Source organism: Tenrec ecaudatus, chromosome 9 (assembly GCF_050624435.1).
Source record: "Tenrec ecaudatus isolate mTenEca1 chromosome 9, mTenEca1.hap1, whole genome shotgun sequence".
Taxonomy (NCBI): Eukaryota; Metazoa; Chordata; class Mammalia; order Afrosoricida; family Tenrecidae; genus Tenrec; species Tenrec ecaudatus.
Window position 1 is genome coordinate 38,937,562 of NC_134538.1, and position 22,850 is coordinate 38,960,411.

General features: G+C 42.1%; 1 non-coding gene across 1 annotated transcript; it reads left to right on the plus strand.

Annotated features, from left to right (window-relative positions):
- The first annotated feature begins 2,981 nt into the window (after window positions 1–2,981).
- LOC142457415 (U2 spliceosomal RNA) lies at window positions 2,982–3,172 on the plus strand. Its single transcript, XR_012786162.1, has one exon. It is a non-coding gene; the product is annotated as a U2 spliceosomal RNA (small nuclear RNA).
- Window positions 3,173–22,850: the final 19,678 nt, after the last annotated feature.

The window sequence follows — 22,850 nt, forward strand, 5'->3', positions numbered from 1 at the left end:
ATGTGGTGAAGAAAGCTGATGGTGCCCGGCTATCAAAAGAGATAGTGTCTGGGGTCTTAAAGGCTTGAAGGTGAACAAGCGGCCATCTAGCTCAGAAGCAAAAAAGCCCACATGGAAGAAGCACACCGGCCAGTGCTATCACAAGGTGCCAAGGGACCAGGTATAAGGCATCATGCAAAAAAAAAACCAACAACGATATAAGTGTGTGTATATATGTGTATATGTATATGTATATATATACACCATATTAAATGAAGGGGGAAGTGCAGAGTGGAGACCCAAGGCCCAAGTGTCGGCCAATGGAGATCCCCTCATAGAGGGGTTTAGGAGAGGAGATGGGTTAATTAGGGTGCGAGGTAGTACCGATGAAGAACACAGCTTTCCCCCAGATCCTGGATGCTTCCTCCCCCCAACTACCATGATCCGAATTCTACCTTGCAGGACTGGATAGGGCAGAGGCTGTACACTGGTCCATATGAGGGCTGGAGGTACAGGGAATCCAGGGTGGATGATACCTTCAGGACCAAGGGTGTGAGGGGCGATGCTGGGAGAGTGGAGGGTGAGTGGGTTGGAAGGGGGGAACTGATTACAAGGATCCACATGTGACCTCTTCCCTGGGAGAGGGACAGCAGAGAAGGGGGGAAGGGAGACTCCGGATAGGGCAAGATATGACAAAATAACGAGGTATAAATTACCAAGGGCACATGAGGGAGTGGGGAAAGGGGAGGGAGGGGAAAAAAAAGAGGACCTGATGCAAGGGGCTTAAGTGGAGAGCAAATGCTTTGAGAATGATTGGGGCAGGGTATGTATGGATGTGCTTTATACAATTGATGTATGTATATGTATGGATGGTGATAAGAGTTGTATGGGTCCCTAATAAAATGTACAAAAAGAAAAGAGGAGAAAAAAATGATTAGGGCAGGGACTGTACAGATGTGCTTTATACAATCGATGTATGTATATGTATGAACTGTGATAAGAATTGTATGAGCCCCTAATAAATTGTTAAATTAAAAAAAATTCTGTCTCCTTTTCTATCTGTTGAAGGTGCCTGATTTAGGGGGAAGATTTGAGTGTCTGTTAGTTGTAAGAAAACATTCTTGGAGCCATCTTGGCAACAGAGACATCTCTCAGTGGGTTTGGTGTCTTTAGGAACTGCAGCTGGGCTGCCATGCAGGGCCCTTTGGACAATGCACCACTTCCTTATCGTTTTTTATTCTCCAGTCATCGTGCCATTGGCACATCTTTGCTGTGTCATTCAGTAAGAATCACTTACTGCTCTCTGGGTGGGGCAAAGAGCCCTGACCTGCTCAGTACATGGTCAGTAATTTGCACCCACCAGGTGCTCTGTGGGAGAAAAATGAGGCTGTCTGTTCATGGAAAGATGTAAAGTCTTGGAAATCCCAAAGGGGCAGTTCTACTCGGACCTACAGAGTCGCTATGAGTTAGAATCGACTCCATGGTGATGAGTTTGTTAGTGTGTCTTACAGTTGTTGGCAGATGACACTCGGCTCTTAATGGAAAGTGTGATTTGAGTCCATCCAGAGACTCCTGGGGAGAAAGGGCTGGTGATCTACTTTTAAAAGAAGCTGCCAAAGCAAACCTTGTGGAGCACAGGTCTACTTCGACACACAATGGAGCCACCGGGACTTGAGGTTGACTTGGTAGCTTTTGTCTTGGACAATGAGACTGGGAGGCGAGGTGTTAGCGAGTTTCATTGAGAACCTAGGATACTGTCAGGGTAAAGAGGTAGATGAAAGATCTAATTCACCTCCTCCATGATAACATCTTTCTGCCCGGAACAGGAGTTTGTTCTGCTGCTTGCTAGTGGCATGAACATGATTGAGTCTTGACTTTTCCCTGCCAAGAAAAAAGTCACGGTAGTGAAATTAAGACAGAAATCTAATATTCATGAAGTACTGGTTACCCACAGATAGGACAGTGTCTTCAAGTATATGGTGTCAGATTTGCAAAGGGTTGTGATAAATATGTATGTTTATGTGCCCAAACAGCATAAAGTCTACTTACTGAATAATTGCACCCGAAGATCAGAAATAGAGCCTGCCACAAGAGCCTGCCACAGCCCATTTGTCATCAGGCATGGAGCTTGGGAGAGCTGTGATTACTCAACATAATTACACATGGCATGCAGCATTCATGAAACCCAGCAGACATCCTTGCCAACTAGGGATAGGGAAGGGCTTTGCTTTGAAATATGGCAAATCCCCCAATTATTATTTCACTTTTTGTAGTTCAAGTTTGGGCCACTTTTCATAGGTGCTAATTAAGGTGTTCAGAGTACCTTCTGAGGGCTGATTGGGAGTACTGCTGGAATGAAAAGCTTTCCACCCAAATGGCAAATGAACTAAATATTGTTCAATAAAACATTGCAATCTGGGAGTCGGTCAACACTCACACTTAGCTAGCTTTGAGCTTCTCATCTTCCTTAGGTCTTTTGCACCAAGCAAATACTCACATCTTGAACAAATCTAGACTCAGATACTTTCCCCTAGTGAAACCAAAGGTATTCTACCAGTCTGTTCCATTAATTAAAATTAAATCTTCGATGACTGATGGGGAATTTAATCCACAAACATTGGATGAATTTCCTCTGCAGATACCTGTGTGTGATGTTTTTTAAAGCAGCCATCTCATCTGTTCTCAAACACTTTCCTTTGTGTGCTTTTGGCCAAGGGCAAGGAGATTCGTAGTTCCATTCTGAGCCCCACAAACCAATCTGGAAACTGGTGATGTTTAGATTCTTTCACTATTGCTGAAAGGGAGCTCGTTAAATTTGCAGAAATTGAAGGTGAAAACACTTCTCTATCCCCCAAGCCCTGCTACCTACAGTCCAGCAGGGAACTGAAGTGGTCAGGGCATTCCAATTTAATCCCTTCTCACAGACTCCAGCATCTCTCTCCCTTCTATCCTCCACAGAGCTGCCAGATGGAATTCTTTCTTTTTAAAAAAAGCCTTTTTAAATCGCTTCTCAGCCTTTTGGCTAAGATCAAGTGTAGTATCTGTTCTTATCTGTTTAATATCTGATACGTCCTCTATCTGAGGACAATAGATTAAATGGATTTTTGGAGCAGGGAGTTGGAATAGGAGCTTGCTCCGTCCACTCCACGCATCGACCTGGCATTGCAGTACTTTCAGGAACGGTACACCCCTTCGGGGGATTTTAAAAAAGAAAGCTTTTGCTGTGTCATTTTCCCTGCTTAAAATAAAATCCTTCCAAGAGTCTGAATTCCAAAAGTTAGCAACCCTTTCTTTATGTTCCTCTGGAAAATCCCAGTGCTTTCCTCTATAGAAACAGGCCCAGGACCTTGAACTTTCATGGTTCTGCTAAGATCCCCTGACTGCCAGAAGTGGATGGCCACTGCCTCTGTCCAGTCCTAGAGGGTCCGCCCCATGGATGGAGCCCTGCTATGGAATTCATCCCTTATTTATTGCAGTACCTTCCATTCAAAGACCCCCAGAGACAACCACCATGGAAACTGGGTTGTTGTCGGCTGCCTTCAGGTTGCCCGGCTCTGGTGACCTTGGGTACAAGAAAGAAATGCTGCTCAGTCTGTTATCATGTCCAGGTCATTGCTGTAGTTCTTTCGCTAATTCCCCTCACAGGGGGTCTCCCCCTCTCAACACTGCCTCTGCTTCATCAGATGTGATATCTGATCCATCCAGCAATGGATACATCTTAAAGGGTACTGGCTGTGCTCTGTGGGGGGTCCTCCTACAGCTCTCCCTCCAGGTTCCCGCATATGCTTCCTCTTCTCATCTCTGGACTCTCTGACCGCCATCCTACCATCTGTTCTTACTTATGTTGGCTTATATCGGGTCCTCACAGGAACAGATAACCTCAACTTTCTCCTGAGGAGTGGCAGGTGGGTTTGACCCAGCGACTAATGCTTATGTCCCTTCAATTCTCCTTGAGAACCTTATCTACTTCCTGTCTGATTCCAGGTTGTACCAGCATGGATGGAAGTGATCAGGGTTTCAGGGAGGAGAAGCCCCTGGATTGAGGTCTTGCTGCCAGGAAGCAGGGATGCTGGGGCTGGAGTCTCAGTCTCTCGATTCTTAGTTCTGTGACCTTTTCTTTGACCCTCTGATTTAGAGTGGGGTCAGCTTACCTAGAAATCAAGATGGTTTCTAGATCAGTTTTTTCAAACCATGGTGTCATGAATTGATTTAGAAGGTCTTGAGCCATGGTAAAAAGAAAACAGGACAGAAACTATTTGCACTTGCCCCACACAATAATGATAAGTATTGTTTCATTATACATTGGCTTTAGTGGCGTGATTTGCGTAGGGCTGAATATAAAATGCCACAGTCAAATAAATTTGAAAGCAATTAAAAATCATTTTATTGGGGGCTCATACAACTCTTATCACAGTCCACACATACCTCAATTGTGTCAAGCACATTTGTACATTTGTTGCCCTCATCATTCTCAAAATATTTGCTCTCTACTTAAACCCTTGGTATCAGTTCCTCATTTCCCCCCTTCCCTCACCGCTCCCCCCTCTCTCATAAACCCTTGATAATTTATAAATTATTATTATTTTGTCATGTCTTACACTGTCCAATGTCTCCCTTCACCCACTTTTCTGGTGTCTGTCCCCCAGGGAGGAGGTTATATGTAGATCCTTGTTATCGGCTCCCCCTTTCCACACCTGCCTCCCAGTATCGCCACTCTCAGCCCCGGTCCTGAAGGGATCATCTGTCCTGGGAAGCAATTGTTATAAAGAGAGCAGTGAACCCTCTCAGGATCCGGGTTGGAAATGAGCTTGAGCCTTCACAGGGGCTGGCCCAAGGTAGTCGAAAACATCTCAACCCGTGGGTCACGAAAATTTGGCAACAATATAAAGTTTCTGAATGCACCATGACCCAAACTTAATCCAAAATCAAACACGTAATGGGTCTGAGCTGTTTTAGGCAGTGCTAATCCATGTTGTATTGCGGGCTACACTGCAGCCCTGGTTCTGAGCACACAGCACGTTCACTTTGCACGTGTTGTGCCCTCGCGCCAGGCAATGCCACCAAGCGCTGCTACAGGCACCTCGACTCAGAGTCGAGACAGTTTTGTGTTGTGTATTGCAAGGTTTCTTGCAGAGACATAATAGTTTAATAACAGACAGACAGACTTTTAATATTTTTCTACTGTCACTCCTCAGCATATACATATCATATGAGTAGAGTGTATCCCTGGATTGCATCGTGTTGGAATGCAGCATCCTCTTTGTATGCATTTCTCAAAAATCACTTTGACAGAGGAGGCCTCACTTCAGCTGGGGTCAGATGTGCAAGATTGGGCGAGTGGGAGATGACCTTTAATTGCTGACAAACAAAATTATGCTAAGGTCACCCGAAATGAACAGACACTCCTACCAGAAAGATAAGTGATGCTGAGGGGAAAGTCAAGTCAAGACAGGGGAAGGGGACTATGCACATTTTGGAGTAAGCAAGTGCATTTCTGTTGGTAGAAAGCATTAGCAATATTTAGCTATATCTTAAGATAAAATATTTTTATTATGGGTAAGTGGCTAAATTTAGACAGAAGATGGAAAAATACTGATGATACGGCAGCTAAGTCTTCACTAGTGGGTCGAGTGCACCCAAATTAAGAAGAGAAAGGAAACAGGTAGCAGCCTTTTTGCAATATGAATTTACTTCTAATGATAGTGATGGTGTGGAGAAGCCTCTTTGTTTAATTTGTAGTGAAATTTTAGCTGTGGAGAGCATGAAACCAGCAAAATGAAAATTACCTTTTAATAGCAATTATGCAGCACACTACAATAAACCAAAGGAATATTTAAAATGCCTTAAAAATTAAAGAAAAATAATGTGTCAAAATTTTGTTAATGTTAATGGAAACTATTTACTTTCATAATGGAACTTCTTATTTAATTTCTATTTTAAAAAACCTATATGATAGAAGAAAATATTGTGTTACCTGCTGCAATTAAAATGTCAGAAATAGTTCATGGGAAAATGTATGGGAAGAAATTAATGAAATTCCTTTATTGAATGATACTATTTCCAAAAGGATTTCTGAAATTAGTGATGACCAATTGTGTCAGCTTCTTATCAGGTTTAAGGGAAGCCAAAATTTGCAATTCAGTGAGATGAAACAACTAATATAGCACAGCTATTACTTTATGTAAGATATGTCTCTGAAGAAAGCATACACGAAGAATTACTGTCTGGCTGCCCTTTGAAAGGGCACACAAGAAAAGAATATATATAAATATATCTTAAAGTCGAGGAATTTACCACAAATAAAGGGTTTACATTGGAAAACTTGCATGGGAGTCTGTACAGTGCTGAAGCACGATGCGTGAGAATGTTGGACTTGTAGCAACAGTTAAAGGTCATGGCAATGAACATACTTTTACTCACCACATAATCCAACAGGAGGCATTTGAAATAAAAATTAATCACCAGACTTAGATGTTGTACTTCAAGCTACTATCGAGATTATTAACTTCATTAAGTATCCTTAACAGTTGTTTGTTTTTAAACTTATGCAAAGCCATGGACTCCAATTACGAGTCTTCTTACTGCATGTAGAAGTAAGGTGGCTCTCAAGAGGGCAAAGGTTAAACAGATTAGAGAAGCTAATTATATTTTTGATGGAGCATAAATAAGAATTTGTTAATTTTTATAATGAATTATGACTTTCCAAACTATATTATCTGTTAATTATTTTTGAAAAACTCAATGACATGTTTCTTTGAAGAAAAAAGTATAGCATGTTTATGTTAAAGGATAAAAATTGAAAATTTGACTAAAAGAGTTAGCATTTAGAAGAATAAGGTGGAAAATAGTCCTTCAGAAATGTTTACAGCTACAGATTATTTTAAAATTGAAAATAACCTTCCCAAATATTTAATTGTAAGAGTTAAATTGATCATTAGAAGTCCCTGGAGATACAGTTTCAGAATACTTGACTTCAAATTTTGATTCTAAAAAAATAAATTGGGTTCATTAACCATACTCAGTTGAAATAATAAAACAATGCCAATCATCGGTCATTAAAAGTTCATGAAGAATTTGCCAAATTATTAAGAGACACGGGTTTAAAACTGGAGTTCCCTAAAAGAATTGTTAAATAAATTCTGGCTTGTGACTATAACAGAATTTCTAACAATTTTTGAAATAGCCCTAAACATACTTCTGCAATTTTGTACTACATATTTATATGTTGTTCTCAGCATTGATGATAATAAAATAAAAATATTGCTAAACTGAAAAGTGTTAGAGATGCTCTGTGCCCTGCAATATCAAATAATCCACCAAGATTAAATTCTATATGTAAAAATAAACAAGCACATACATCTCATTACTATGAAAAATTTAGTCTTTGATAAATAGTAAAATAATATGTATACCAAAGAATGTTTTAGAATACATTTATTTCGGACTTATTATTAATTAAGTGTATTGCTGTGATGCTGAAAGCTATGTGACTGATATTTCAAAGACCTGCAGGGTCACCCAAAGTGAACAGGTTTCAGCAGAACTTCCAGACCAAGAACAAACAACAAAGAAGGACTCATTTCCCCATGTCAGAGGAAGGAGCCACTGAAAATCTAGTACACAGCTTAGAAACATTGTCAGAGAGTGAAGGCGTAGTGAATGGAAGCAGAGCATTATGGGAGATTGTTGGGGAATGTGTCCCGCAGGTCAGAGGCATTAGAAAGGTCACTGAGGAAGAGCTGCTTTCTCAGAGTCATTTTCCAGGGCGACCTCGGTTGAGTAAAGGCTGTGTGAGTGGAGTTTTCAGGATCTTCATTTCTGAAAAGGCACGACTCAGGGCAAGGAGAAACAGGTGTAAACATTTGCTAATGATCAGAACTTGAAATGTGTGAAGTTTAGGGAAATTGGAGGTGGTCAAAAATTGAATGGAAGGCATAATGGTCGATATGCTAGGCAGTAGTTAGCTGATGTGGATGGGTGGGTATTCATCATTTTAAATCAGAAAAGTGTGTGGTTTACTATGTCGGGAATAATCCAATCAAGAGGAATGGTGTGACATTCATTGTCAAAAAGGACATGCAATATGGGAGCTGGAGGCACAGAGAATCCAGGGTGGACGATACCTTCAGGAGCAGGGGTGTGCGGGGCGAGGCTGGGAGAGTGGAGGGTGAGTGGGTTGGAAAGGGGGAACTGATTACAAGGATCCACATGTGACCTCCTCCCTGGGAGATGGACGGCAGAGAAGTGGGGGAAGGGAGACTCCGGATAGGGCAAGATATGACAAAATAACAATCTGTAGATTATCAAGGGCTCATGAGGGAGAGGGGAATGGGGAGGGAGGGGGGAAAAAAGAGGACCTGATGCAGAGGGCTTAAGTGGAGAGCAAATGCTTTGAGAGTGTTTAGGGCAAAGAATGTACGGATGTGCTTTATACAATTGATGTATGTATATGTGTGGATTGTGATAAGAGTTGTATGAGCCCCTAATAAAATGTTTAAAAAAAAGGACATGCAAAATCCATCATGAAGTATCTGTGATAGAATTTTATCTATCCACATTCAAGAAAATCCAATCAATACAACTATTATTCAAATTTATGCACCAACCACAAAAGTAAGTGATGAAGAAACTGAAGAATTCTACCAATGATTTCCGTCAGAAACTGATCAAACATACAATCAAGATGCATTAGTAATTATTGGTGATTGGAATGCAAAATATAGAAACAAAACAGAAGGAACATTACATTAGTTGGAAAAGATGGACTTGGGGATAGAAACATAACTGGAAATCACATAATAGAATTTTGCAAAACCAACAACTTGCTCATAGCAAATACCTGTATTCAACAATGCAAAAGGCGACTACACACATGTACTTCTACAGATGGAGTACATAGAAATCAAATTAACTACATCTGTGAGAAGAGATGATGGAGAAGTTCAATATCAGCAGCTAAAATCAGGCTAGGGGCTGAGTTTGGAACATACCATCAATTGCTCATATGTAGGTTCAGGATAAAGCTGAAGAAAATTAAAACAAAACCATGGATCCAACATACAACATTTAGTCTATCCCGCCTGAATTTTGAGAACATCTCAAGAACAGATTTACTGCATTGAACAATAATGACATAAGACCTGATGAACTGTGGGAGGACATCAAGATGGTCATTCATGAAGAAAGCAAAGGGTCATTAAAAAGGCAAGCATTAAAGCAAAGATCAGAGTGGATGTCAGAAGACTCTGAAACTTGTTTTTAATCATAGAATAGCTGAGGCAAATGGAAGAAAGAATGAAGCCAAGGAACTGAACAAAAAATTTCAAAGGGTAACTTGGGAAGACAAAGATAAATAGTATATTAAAATGTACAAGACCTAGGATTAGAAAACCAAAAGGGAAGAACAGTCTTAGCATATCTTAAACTGAAAGACCTCAAGAAAAAAATTTAAGCCTCAAATTGCAATGTTGAAAGATTCTATGGATAAAATATTGAATGATGTGGAATGAATGTAGGTGTTAAAAGAGGATGGAAAAATGCACCAGAGACATTGTACCCCAAAGAACTAGTCAACCTTCTATCATTTTCAGGAGGTAGCATACCAGTAAGACCCCATGGTGCTAAAGGAAGAAGTTCAAGCTGCACTGAAAGTATTAGCCAAAAACAGGCTCCAGGAATTGATGGAATACCAATCCAAATATTTCATTAAGTTGATTAAAAACTTGAATGAGGATTCATCTATGCCAGAAAATTTGGAAGATACTTGGCTAACTGAATGGAAGAGATCCATATCTGTGCCCATTTCAAAGAAAGGAGACCCAGTAGAATGCTCAAATTATAAAACAATATCACTGATACCACATGGCAGTAAAATGTTGCTGAAGATCAATCAACAATAGTTACAGTAGTACATTAACAGGGAACTACCAGAGATTCAGTCTGGATTCATAAAAGGACATGGAACAAGGGATATCACTGCTGATATCATACCTTGGCTCAAAGCAGATAATACCCAAAAGATGTCTACTTGGGTTTCGTTGACTATGCCAAGGCATTTCACTGAGTGTTGACGAGTTCTTTTTGGAACAGTGAATCTGTGTATTCTTTCCAGCTTCTTTGGATGCTTCCTCATCATTCAATATTTTGCTCCAAACACTGTGCAAGAAAAGGGAGGATTCCTTGAAGTACTTGCTGATGTAGACCAAGGATGACAGTCTTCATTATGGATTATAGCTCAATGTAAAAACAACCAAAATCCTTACAAATGGATCAATAGGTAACATCATGCTAAATGGAGAAAAGGTTGAAGTTGTCAAGGAGTTTGTCTTGCTTGGATCCACAATCAATGTTCATGGAAGCAGCAATAAAAAAAAAAAAAGATCAAAAGAAGACTTGCATTAGGTAAATCTACCGCACAAGACTTATTTAGAGTACTGAAAAGCAAGGATGTTACTGTGAAGACTAAGGTGTAGGTGACCCAAGCCATGGTATTTTCAATCGCCTCATATACATATGAAAGTTGGAAAGAAAACAGGAGAACCAATGCATCTGAATTTGGATGCTGAAGAAGACTATGGAAAGTACTATGGACTACTAAATTGACAAACAGACCTGTGTTGGAAGAAGTAAGGTCAGAGTGCTCCTGAGAGGCAAGATTGGGAGACTTCCTTCTACATACTTTGGCCATGTTGTCAGGAGAAACCAGATCCTGGAGGAGGCCATCATGTTTGATCAAGCAGCAGGTCAGTGAAGAAGTCCCTCAAGGAGATGGATTGACAGAATAGTTGCAACAATGGGCTCAAGCACAGGGACACTTGTGAGGATGATGCAGGACTAGGCAATGTTTCCCTCTGTTGTGCTTGGGGTCACTATGGGTTGGAACCAATTTCATGGCACACAACAACTACTACAAGCATTTGATTTGTCTACCTGTTTTACATACCTATATACCTGAGATTGAATATAATTTGCTCAGGCAAGAAGGGGTGGAGAATGGAAAATGTTTAAGAAGTTCTGCTAGGGACCAGCATTTACTGATACCTTCCAGTGGCAAGAGCAACCTGCAGGCAAGCTCACCACCTGGACCCATCATCTTAGTCTAAGCAGCAGACTATGGCTCTGTGTTCTGGGGACTTGCTTTGGGAAATACTGCTTCTAGGTGAATGAATTGGAAAAAGAATGGAACATTCACCCTTGGGTAACCCTGTTTAGACACAAGGAACCTTGGCTGTACAGTGGGTTAAATATGTGGCTGTAATCACAAGATCAATGCTCCAGGAGAGGATGATGAAGTTATTTGCTCCTATATAGATTTATGGTTTCAGAAACGTTCTGGAGAAGTTCTACCAGCCACCCAGGAGTGCTGTGAGTCATAATTGACTTGATGGCAGTGGGTTTGTTTTTTTATTGGGGAGGGGGCATATTTTTTGTATGCTTTTGTCAGTAGGCTGGTCAAAAGGAGCATTAGTACTTGATACTCACCCTCATGATGGAAACCCTCCTGATGAGTGCTATAGCCAAGTGTGGTGAAAAAATTAGATGATGGCAGCTATCAGATAAAATAATGCACGAGATCTTAAAGGCTTGTTTGTAAACAAGCAGCCATTTAAGTGAGATGTCAACTAAGGGCACATGGAAGAAGCACAGCAACATCCATGATTCAAGGATTATAAATCCAAATCTGAAGGAGGGAATAGTATCAGAGCTTAAATTGTGAGATTCTGATGTGCGGAGGTTATGGACGACAGTGGAATCCCAAAATACATTTTCAGGATCTACACAGGAAATAAACCTCATCCAGTAATTTCTCGAACCATAACTGAGGCCTGGGAATCACTTGGTTATCAGACAGAGAGACTAGGAGACAAAAAGACTATATATAGTAGATTAAAATGATAAATCTGACTTTAATGGTTAGAACCTTTCCTCTTGATTTTCCCTCTGATACACTTTGGACTTGATCTGATGTTTAATATTTTCTCTCTATTTTTTCATATTGGGGTTTATCTCTGTTGTCTTTTGACATTGTGGGTAACTTTGACTCGTTTTTTGTTTTTCTATGTTTTTCAGTATATGAAACCCAGGATTGATGAACCTACAGAGACAACTAGAATCAGGGTCCCTGGGAGGTGCAGTAGGGGAGGTGGTGGGTAGGGATAAAGGGGAACTGATATCAAGGAGTTCAAGAAGGGAGAAAATGTTTTAAAATAGATTGTGGTAGTAATTGTACAGTACTGCTTGATATTATTGAACTATAGAATGGTATGATATCTAGATTAGTTCCTGATAAAATGGTTTGGGTTTTAAAAAGAAATCTCATTTTGCTGGGGGCTCATACAGCTCTAATCATGATCTAAACATACACAGAAGGAGAAGGAGTGTTGGCCTGGCAAGTCCTTCTTGTGGTGAGCTCAGCAGCTGCTGGAACTGCCTTCCAGGATCCTGGTGTCACGGGCACTCTTCCCTGTGTCCCCAGGTCCACTCCAGTCTGTGGAAACTCCCAGATATTTGTATATATGAACAAATGAATCTTGTACATTGTCCCTGGTCCCTGCTAAGGAGGCAGCATGTTCCAATAGAAAAAGGATGAGCTTTTGCATCAGGCCCACTCACCAGTTATAGCATTTTAATGTTGTCCCCCTTCTTCCAGCTATAGTTGCTTCGTGGGCACAGTGCAAATGACAAGATCTTCCTCAGCACTATGGTGGGTATTAAATGAAGTAACAGATACAAAGTTCAAACGGAGTGCCTGACACGTAATTGACACTGGAGCAAAGTTCTTCGTCTTCTTTCAATTCCTTTTATAGTTTTTTCACCCATTTATGATCTATTAGCTGTTTGCATGTCCCCTGGGCCAAGGAGATCACCACCTTCCATGTCGATTCATTCTGTGCCTGAGCACTCTGTTCCAAAGTTTTTAGGCTACAGTCTGTCTTCTTGTGATCAGTGTTCACTGTCCCTGATTTTGTCCATCTGCCCGAGTCTGAGCCCAATTGTTTTCCAGCTTTCTCCTCTTTTAGTGGAACACACAGCCGAGACCTGTACCGTTTATGGTGAGAGACTTTGCATCATAACGTTGCATGTTTCTGAGAAATGGAGAACTTATTTGAGAATAACATGAACAGTGACAATTTTTATGTTCAATCTTTTCTTCCCCCCGAGAGAATGGAAAAGCACCCTTAAACATTTACTGAGTATGGGTCTCGGGACTGTAGAGGAATTTGGGGTCTACAAGAACCAAGTAGTGAATATTTCGGTGGGAATGAATGACTAAGGACCTGGAGCAGGGGAGAAGCATTAGGCAAGACCAGGGGTTGGCAAGCCTTTGAGATGGAAGAGCTAATCCTGTCCCTAACAAGCATTTAAAAAGAATTCTGGAGCCATAAATATATTTTTTTCTAGACAAATGAAATCCTCGTTATCTGAATAACATCCTTTAGAAATTTTCATTTTACTTCAGAGCCACCTGTACATGCTCAAAGTGCTGCATACGTCTTTGGGCTGCATTTGCTGATCCCTGCTAGTCCAACAAGTGCATGTTATTAAGTTCTGACGCCTAGTGAACCTATGCGCAACAGAGCCAAACACTGCCTAGTACGGTGCCGTCCTCAGAATTGGGTTGGGTTTAGCCCATTGAAGCAGCCACTTTGTTCATCCATCTCCGTAAGAGTCTTCCTCTTTTTCAAGCCCCTCCACTTTAACAAGCTCGATGTCCTTGTCCAAGGAGTGCGCTCACCTGATAACATGCCCAAAGTAGGTGCGATGAAGTGTTTCCATTCTTGGCCTCTAAGCAGCATGCTAAATGCATGTCTTCCAAGAGAGATTTATTTGTTTTGCTGGCAGTCCACAGTACTTTTCAAGATTCTTTATCAACGCCGGAGTTCAACTACATAAATTCTTCCTCAATCTCCCTGACTCATTAACCAACTTTCACATGTACACGAGGTGATTGAAATGCCATGGCTTGAGTCAGGTCCACTTTAGTCTTCAAGGTGCTGTTCTTGGCCCTCGACACTTTGACGAGGTCATACGCAACAGAGTTACCCAATGCAATATTTTGTATAACATGTGCATGAACATCATTGTGGATGTGAGACAAATGGACGCCTTGACAACTGTAATCTTTCTCCATCTGTCATGATGTTCCCTATTTTCTGTGGATTGTGCTATTCTTGAAATGGAGTTGCGAGCATATTGGTGTTCTTTACACTGAAGGCTGCAATCTTTGGTTGTCATCAGAAATGAATTCAAGTCATCCTTGCTTTTAGCAAGCGAGGTGGTGTCATCTGAATATCACAAGTTATTAAATACGCCTTCCTCTAATCCTGATGCCATGTTCTTTTTCACATAGACCAGCTTCTTGTATTAATTACTCAGCATACGGATGGAATAAGAACAGTGAAAGGATACAGCCCTGATGCACACCTTTTCTGATTTTAAACCATGCAGTATCACCTTGTCCCGTTCACAGTCTCACCTTGTCCTATCTCTTGGTCTATGTGTAAGCTCCATATCAGTACAATGAAGTGTTCTGTAATTCCCATTCTTTTCAATGGTATCCCCAAGACCCACCTCCTTCCACTTGTGGTTTCCAGTACGTGGGGTTGGGGTTGGATAGTCTCATGGCAAGATCAGATCAGGAATGGAGCTGAGCCAGGAGCAGCTTTATTTGCTTGCTCCAGGGAAAGTCTGCCAATGTGACTAAAGCTCAGGGGCTTTCTTTCAAAGGCAAATCCTTCTCTCATTACCCACTGATCATCTTTGAGCCTCTTGCTCTCATATCTCTGTACAGACCTCTACCATTAGATGGACAATTTGGTAATGTCTGAACACTTTTCTGATGTTGAGGCTGGGAGCAATTAATAGCTGAGTAACTATTGATTGAAAGATGGTGAGTGGAAGAAAATAGGTTTGCCAGTTCCAGGTTGTGATGGAGATGAGAGTGTTACCAAATCCCGCTGTCCCCATGGTGGGCTTGCTGTGTTGTGCCCAGTCCTGAAAGTCTGAGCCAGGGGTTTTAGCGTGGCCCCTTTTAGAACATATAAGTGGAATTCTTGGACCATGCCCTGTCCATAAAGTGTGGCTTTACCAAGGAGATGTCAGCCCTGGACTGAAACAACCCAAGAACCTAGATCTTTGTGAAGGTGTTGGTAAGGATGCAGTGGGAATCATAAACTTGACTCAAAGCAAAGGAAGCTTTTCCTTCATGTGTCTGCAGCTGGACGAAGTGGTGCTGGAGCACACCCTCCTATGTGATTAATCTTGTTCTTTTTATGAGCTGCTCCCTGGCCTGTGCTCTCCCGTAAATCTAGAAGCTCTTTGCTGGTGGGGGCAATTGTCATATCCTCCCCCCAGATCCAGATGTCAATGCGCAATCCTTGTTTGCCAGATGAGTGGGGCATCTAAAGGCAGGCAGGGTTCACATACTTTTTCTAGACTTTCTAGAAGGACCAGAGCTAAACATCTTGCAGCCCTTTCCATGTCCTCTTTCTTTTCTGTATTTATTTTCCAGGAAAGAGGAGCAGAAACACGATAGCATCTACTGACAGCAAATCAAATGCCGTCGTGTGTGTTCGCAGGGCAGGCTCTTTCTCATTTGCCTAAATCATCAGTCCCATCATGCCATGTCCATGTTAGATTGTTTACGGAAACAGGTGACATATGTTATGATGTTAAATAAGTGGAAACAGTGCCAGGATGGAGACAGAAGGTGTTTGTTTGTTTTTCAATGAAGCACAACATTCTAGTGACTTATTGTGGTGGGGAAGGAGGGCACCGAGGGCAACAAGGCATGGTTGTGGCAGTGGTCTAGGAATTAAGACAAATCGTTGCTTCTGCAGCAGAGATGAGCTGCCTCTGACCTGTCAGTTACTTGAAGGGAGACTCTGCATTTGGTCAGACAAGCCTTAGTTTCCAGATGGTACCAGCTTTCCTCCTGAGCCTCTGCGGTTCCCATTGGACTACCTAGGCCCGAATCGCTTTTAGCTGAGCAGCAGCAAATGGTAACGCAGACTTGCCATATTGCTCTTTTGCATACACTCTTTAAAAATTGTAGTAAATATACATGAATCAAAACACTTGACACTTCCACACTCTACAAGATTATAATTAAGTGGCATTCTGCAAGTTGTTCAAATATCATCCTTACCCATTCCAAAATTATGCCATCACCCTTATGGAAGCTCAGTATCGTCTCAGGGCTGGCACTTCCCCTCCAGGCCCTACTGGGTTAGGCTGGGTTGACTAGAGAAATAAATCCAAGGACACTCATATAGGTGTAAGGAAGACTCCACCCCACTTATTTATCCAATTGACATGAAATTATGTAACAACCATATTTACCTTCCTACCTATCCCTGGAAGCAATTGATAGATGTTTGTCTCTATTCATTTTCCTAGTCTAGATATTTCATGTAAGTGGAATTAAACAAAATCTGTCCCTTTTTAAGCTGATTTATTTCACTCAGCATAATGTTTATGAGATTCATTCCTCTTGTAGCCTGTGTCAGGACTTCATTTCTCTTTATGGCTGAGTAGCAGTCCATTGTATATACCGTAGGCAACATGTTTTACTTATCCATTCATCTACTGATGGGTATTTAGACTGTTTACACATTTGCAAGATTGGGAATGATGTTGCAAGGGACATCTGTGTATTTGTATCTATTTATGCTCTTGGTTTTAATTACTTATACCCTTCATTTCCTTTTCTTTCCTTGTTAGACCCAGTATGATCCCTTCTGCTCATCCTCTAGCCTCACACCCTCTACTTTGTGTCTGATGTACCAGGATCTCACCAGGAGCCTTACCACCAAGATTCTGAGCCCTGACTGAGCATTCTGATCATGCAGGGAATTGAATATTCCGGAGCACACAGAGGATAAAGACATAAAAACTCCTTAAGCATAACCAAACAACTGGAGGGAGTGCTTTACTGGGCTTGGGGGCTGGGGATTATAGTTGTAAGGGACACCAAGGTCAATTGTCATAATCTAGACGGTAAAGACAATGTTCGACATCCACGCTGGTGAGTAGCAGCTGGATCTTAGAAGCTCACAAGTGGCCATTAGTGGGCAAGTATTGTCACTCTCACCCTGGAGGAAAGAAGAGCGGTGAATGGGCCACATGAACAGTAGACTTCATGACTCTGAGCACAGAATAACTAGATGATCTCCAACTATCAATTCCAACTTCTTTGAAAGAGATCACATCAAAAGGTCCTAGATAGTGAAGCAAAATTCACAGTCACAAAAGAGACCAGGTTTATTGGCTGGATAGGGACTAACAGAACCTCTGAAATGATGGTCCTTATTCACTAAGTCTGAAAATGAACCCATACCTGTGGTTCAATATTCAGCCAAAGAATAGATCGGTCTACAATGGGAGCAATAACACAAGTGAGGTACACAAACCTTAAAACAGCAAACCATTTGATCTCAAAAGGGCAGGATTAATCCAAGGCCCAAGTTCAGAAGGGTAGGAAGGGAGGAGGAATGGAAATGGAAGGCACAAGTAGGAAGTGGAACAAGTGATATTATATTGTGGAGATTGCATTAAGTGGCATAAAACACAATGTGTATGAACTGTTGAATAGAAAACTGATGATCTTGGTAAACCTTCACCCAATTCACAATAAAAACTTAAGAGAGAGAGAAAAAAATCCAAGCACCTGGGCTGCATTCCAGGCCAATAAAATCAGACTCCATGGAGATGGGACAAAGATATCTCTTGGAAAGCTCTCTGGCGATCCCAATGAGCACACAGGCTGATACCCACCATCTGGAAACTATGGGGTAGCTGCTTCTCCGGTAATGCCTCGGGGGAGCGCTTGGGTCTGTCAAAGAATATAGGGTTTATAGAAGGCGCAAAGGTCATCAAACCTCACCCACAGCTTTACACTGGGGGGCTGCTCTATGAGGAATCTGGGAAGGGTCCACATGCATGCTGTCTCTGTGCAGCAGATCCAACAGACTCAACACCTTTCCAAAGCTGGCAAGAAAGTCCAAGAGACTAGATGTGGGCACCAAGCTGTGAGTTTCCCAGAAGGCACGAGACAGAGCAAGAGTCACGGGAACACAGACTCCTCCGGATATGCCGCCATGGGCAGAACATGCACCTCTAATTTCATTTCAAACTGACTCAAGAAAACCCAGCTTCTCATTACAATAACCGTTTTTAAATGACAGTCTTCTGTTGAGCAAGTCTAAGAAATAACCTTTCTTTATTTTACGTGATATAAAAATTCCGTTTTCCTAGGCCGATGGGCTCTAGGGACAGATTTTTTTTTTGTACTAGACACAGCTTTCAAAGTTCTTTAATTGCCTAAATTAATAACAACTTTTTCCTTTGGTTTTTCTAAGGGACAAATACATTTTAATCTTTTTCTAAGGAAGTGAATCTCTAGCTATCGCGTTTGGAAAACTTTCTGCCTTCAGGGTAGAATTTGAAATAATCTGCAAGGTCATACCTTCTTCACCCTGCCCTAGCAGCCCAGCCTCTTTCTTCCTTCCAGCTTCCAGCCACCGGGGTTTGGTTGGGAAAGGAGATGCAGAAGGGGGTCACTGGGCTTTTCTATCAAAAGGTTGGCCACAACCCTCGGTAGACCAAATGTAGTTCATTAGGGGGGGGGGGTTGGTTTTACTACATTAACAGTTATCCTTAGGGAAATTACAAACAAACAGAAACAGGAAGACTTTATATTTCATTATGGAATGTACTGATCAGCCTCGTTATATTTTAAAAGACAAGGTGCAAAAAAAATATCTGGCTCCATTTAAAATGTCCTGACTAGCAGAACTTAAAATACACAAATCTTAAAATGAAAGTCTAAATGAATAAATAAAACAAACAACAAAACAGCTTTCTCAGGAAAAGGCAAAATAAAGAGCTTGACTACTTTTGGAGCTATTTAAGATGCTCATGTTAAAGGGAAAAGAGTATCGTTGTTGACTTTGAAATGTAGAACCATTTGCTTAATTCAGTGATGGAATCTTTGCTAAAATGGGCAGTTTGGCTGAAGGAAGAAATTGACTCATAGCATTTAATGAGCAATTTCATCTTTTGAATACAGAAATGACCAGGCATGCGGACAAGCTTTTTATTCTTTTGAGAACCCTCTAACCAAGAAATCTTTTAAATGATCATTGCACATTGAATGGCTGGAGGCTCTGAAAAATATTTATTTTTGAAATTATTATAAGCTCAAAATGATTCACCAATGCAAAAGAAAACAAGAAAAAGCAATTAAATACTAAGCTGTAAACACTGGAATCTTTTCTGTGCTGAAAATAATTGGACAGAGTTTTTTCGTTTTTTAAGTAAGCGTTCAAAGAGATTTAATGATCTGATTGCTTAAATATATTCCTTATTTTAAATTTGATATTAGAATAGCAAGATTATAGACAATGATACGATGTGACTGGGAGAAGTGTCGTTTCATTAAATTATCAAGTTAAGGCTCAAGGAGCCTGGTGGAATGTGTGTGACCATGAGCCCAGCCAGTTGGAATCGCTGGTGGCGCACAGAGAAAGGTGAGGTTCTCAGCTCCTGTAAAGACTTATGACCTTGGGAGCCTACAGGCACAGTTCTACGTTGTCCTGTAAGGTGTCTCTCTCCTGGCTAGATTCCAACCTCAGTCCTTGGCTCCACACGAGAAAGATTTCACGCCGAAGCCAGGCTGGTTTGATCCAATTGAATTTAGTGAGAATTAAAAGAAACTTCAGGTTTTACGCGGCACCCATAGGATTCCTTTGACCATGCGGCCTGGCAGAGACTGCTCCGGGTCACGCAAGGATCTCTCTCCTCCCACGAAGACGACCAGACCAGCCCCTCTCCCTTCCGGTCCCTGCCTTTTCAAGGATTCCCGGGGGAGGCGTGGTGAACGACCTGAGGTTGATCCCATTGGCTGAATTGCAGTCACCTGGCCCAGGTGGGCTGCTCCAGGTGTAACGCCCATCTGCGCCCACTGGCGGGAAAATCCAGCTTTGTCCTTTGCTGGCTCTCCTGGGCATGCGTAAATGGACTTCCCAATTCCCTAGGCTAAGCTGCCTAACAGTCCTTTCAGGGGTCCTCAGACTTTTTAAACAGGAGGCCATTTCATTGTCCCTCAGACCTGTTAGAGGGCCGGATTATAGTTTAAAAATAAAAGTACGCACAAATTCCTATGTGCACTGCACATACCTTATTTTGAAGTAAAAAACAAAACGGGGCAAAACACCCGGCGCGCCGGCTAAATGTCCTCGGAGGGCCATGTGGCCCGTGGCCATAGTTTGAGGATCCCCTCGATTGATATGTCAGAATCGACTTGATAGTTTTAGGTTTCTGGGGTGGTTGCCCTCAGTTCTTGCTTAGCAACACTGAAAGAATTCACATGGCAGAAGCACTTTTGTAAATCCAAGTGAATTTTATGAAGGAAAGTTTCAGGTATCACAGTCTCAAAAAGTACCCGCTCTCTCCCACAAGCACGCTAGGCTGCATGGCAGGGGTGGGGAAAGTTTGCAGCTGAATATGGTGGTTCCATGGGAGGAATACCTGAGCAGGAGTGCAGAACCAGCTGAGGAGCCCCGGCAGGAACCCCCAAGGGCCTCACCCTCCACTTGCAGAGCACGTGAACAAGGGAGGGCGACAAAGAGCCCAGGCCTGCTTGGATCATCTCCCAGCACCACTGGAGGGCATTGGTCGATCTTACTGGCTGATTTAGGCGCATGTGTGTGATGTCATATTCTGTGTGCCTTCTACCTGGGCCTAGATGACTTGGGTCAGGGCATGCTCAGTTCTGAATTTTGCCATAGGTGTCTAATTAGTGTGCCTGCTTTATTTCCAACCCCTTTAGTGTGGCCTGGACAGCTCATTTTCATTTAGTGTTGGCATTTGGGATGACAAGTCCTAATCTAGAAACCTGTCAATAGCAGTAAGTGAATGGAATTAAAACTCAACTCATAGCCATAAATTCAAGTCTGACTCACAGCGACCCGAGAGGACAGGGTAGAATTGCCCCCTGAGGGTTTCTGAGGCTGGAGTTCTTTACAGGAATAGAAAGTCTCATTTTTCTTCCCCCCAGTGGCTCCAAAGGACTGACCTTGCAGGGAGATGTGCAGCGGGTGCCAGCAGGGCTCCTTCATTGAAAATCTCTGCTAGTTTCTGAAGGGGGGGGGGATTTTGAGGAGGCCGTCTGTGACAGAGTTAACTCTCCATTAAAGCCAATGAGCTTTTCCACATCTCTCAAAAAACAAACAAACAAAAAAACTAAAGTGACTAGTTCAGATTAATACGCTGTAGGTAGAACCACCTCCCACCAGCAAACCAAACCAAACCAACCAATGAACCAACCAACCAATCAACCAACCAACCAAACAAACAAACAAACAAAAAGCCTGTTGCCTTCAAGTCAGTTCTGACTCATGCTCGCCCCTTGTGGTACAGAGTACAATTGTTGCATGAGGTTGTCTATACTGTACCCTTTATGAAAGCAGATGACCCCTTCCTTTCGTGGTACAGCTAGGTGGGTTTGAACTGATAACCTTTATATAAGCAGCAGTATCCAGCGACCTATGTCAACTAAAGTGTCAAAGCATGCACAGACTGATCTACAACCCCCACTTCTCTCTTCCTCTGCTGTGATGACCTGGAATCCACCTTTTGATCTGGTGGCACCATATATGTGAAGCAGCCCGAATCACTGAGTGACTGTGTGCGGGACAAACACCCTGTGGAACTGCCCTTCCAGCATCAGAATTTGCATGAACAAGAAATAAACTTCTAGATTTTAAGCCACTGAGGTTTCAGGGATAGCTTCTTTCTGCAGAACAGACTAGGCTATCCTGACTGATCATCTCTTCACAGGGTTGTTGTGAAGAGCTACTGGAGCAGCTTGATCCAGGGGAGCTGCCAAAGCAGATACCTACACTTTATCTGGGATTGTGGGTTGTAGTACCAAAGTTTTTATTTGCCAGGGAGGCACTGAGCAAATTTTTTTTTCTTCTGAAAACAGGACAATAGGTACGTAAGTTTGGGGCCATATGTAGCTGGAGCTGAAAGTCCTCTTACCTTGCGGTTTTCTTTGGTAAAGATAGACTTGTTCTTAATGAAACCCATGACTGCAGCCAGTCAGTGTCACTAATGATTTCTGAGGAGAGGCCAAACAGCTACGTCAAGGATCAGCCTACTATTCTCTTAAATGCTGTCTCATGCTCTCATCTGCTCTGACGTGTCTGCTCAGGGGCATGTGGCAGCCACTGGGTGGGACTTACCATTGGCACTGAAAATCATAGTAGGGGATATTAGTGGATTTACATCAAGAAGACCTGACTTCTTGGCCATTGCTCGGGGGCCAAAGTTCCCAAGACAATCAGTGTCAAGGACAAAACAAAATAAAACATGATGAGGCCTCTGGGGCTGGGTTGAGCTGGATATCTAACCGAAGCCCCTTTCTGCCAGAACCTTCCCAAGAAGAGGTTGCTCTTTTCCATATCTGAACAATTTTGTTTAACACACGTTCTGCTAAGGAACCTTCTGGGAAGAAGAAGAAAATAAATCTGTCTTCCTTTGAATTGAAATGGGTTGGGTCCAAGCCCTGTGCAGTGTGTATTCTTATCATAACATCTAAAGGAGTCTGATTTCACCATTCTTAGCTATTAAAAAAAGTTCCAGGCCCATTAATTCAATTAAAAAATCACACACCAGGAGTAGTTCATATTTAATACCCTTTATACAGGTATTACAGGTACAAGGGAAGTACTTGTTAACTGCCAGGTTGCTGGCTTGAACCATCCAGCCACTCCACAGGAGGTATTCTGTTTCTGTGCAGATTTACAACTTTGGAAGTCCACTGGGACTGCTCTCCTCTGTCTTGAGTCTGAAGGTGCTTGACAGCA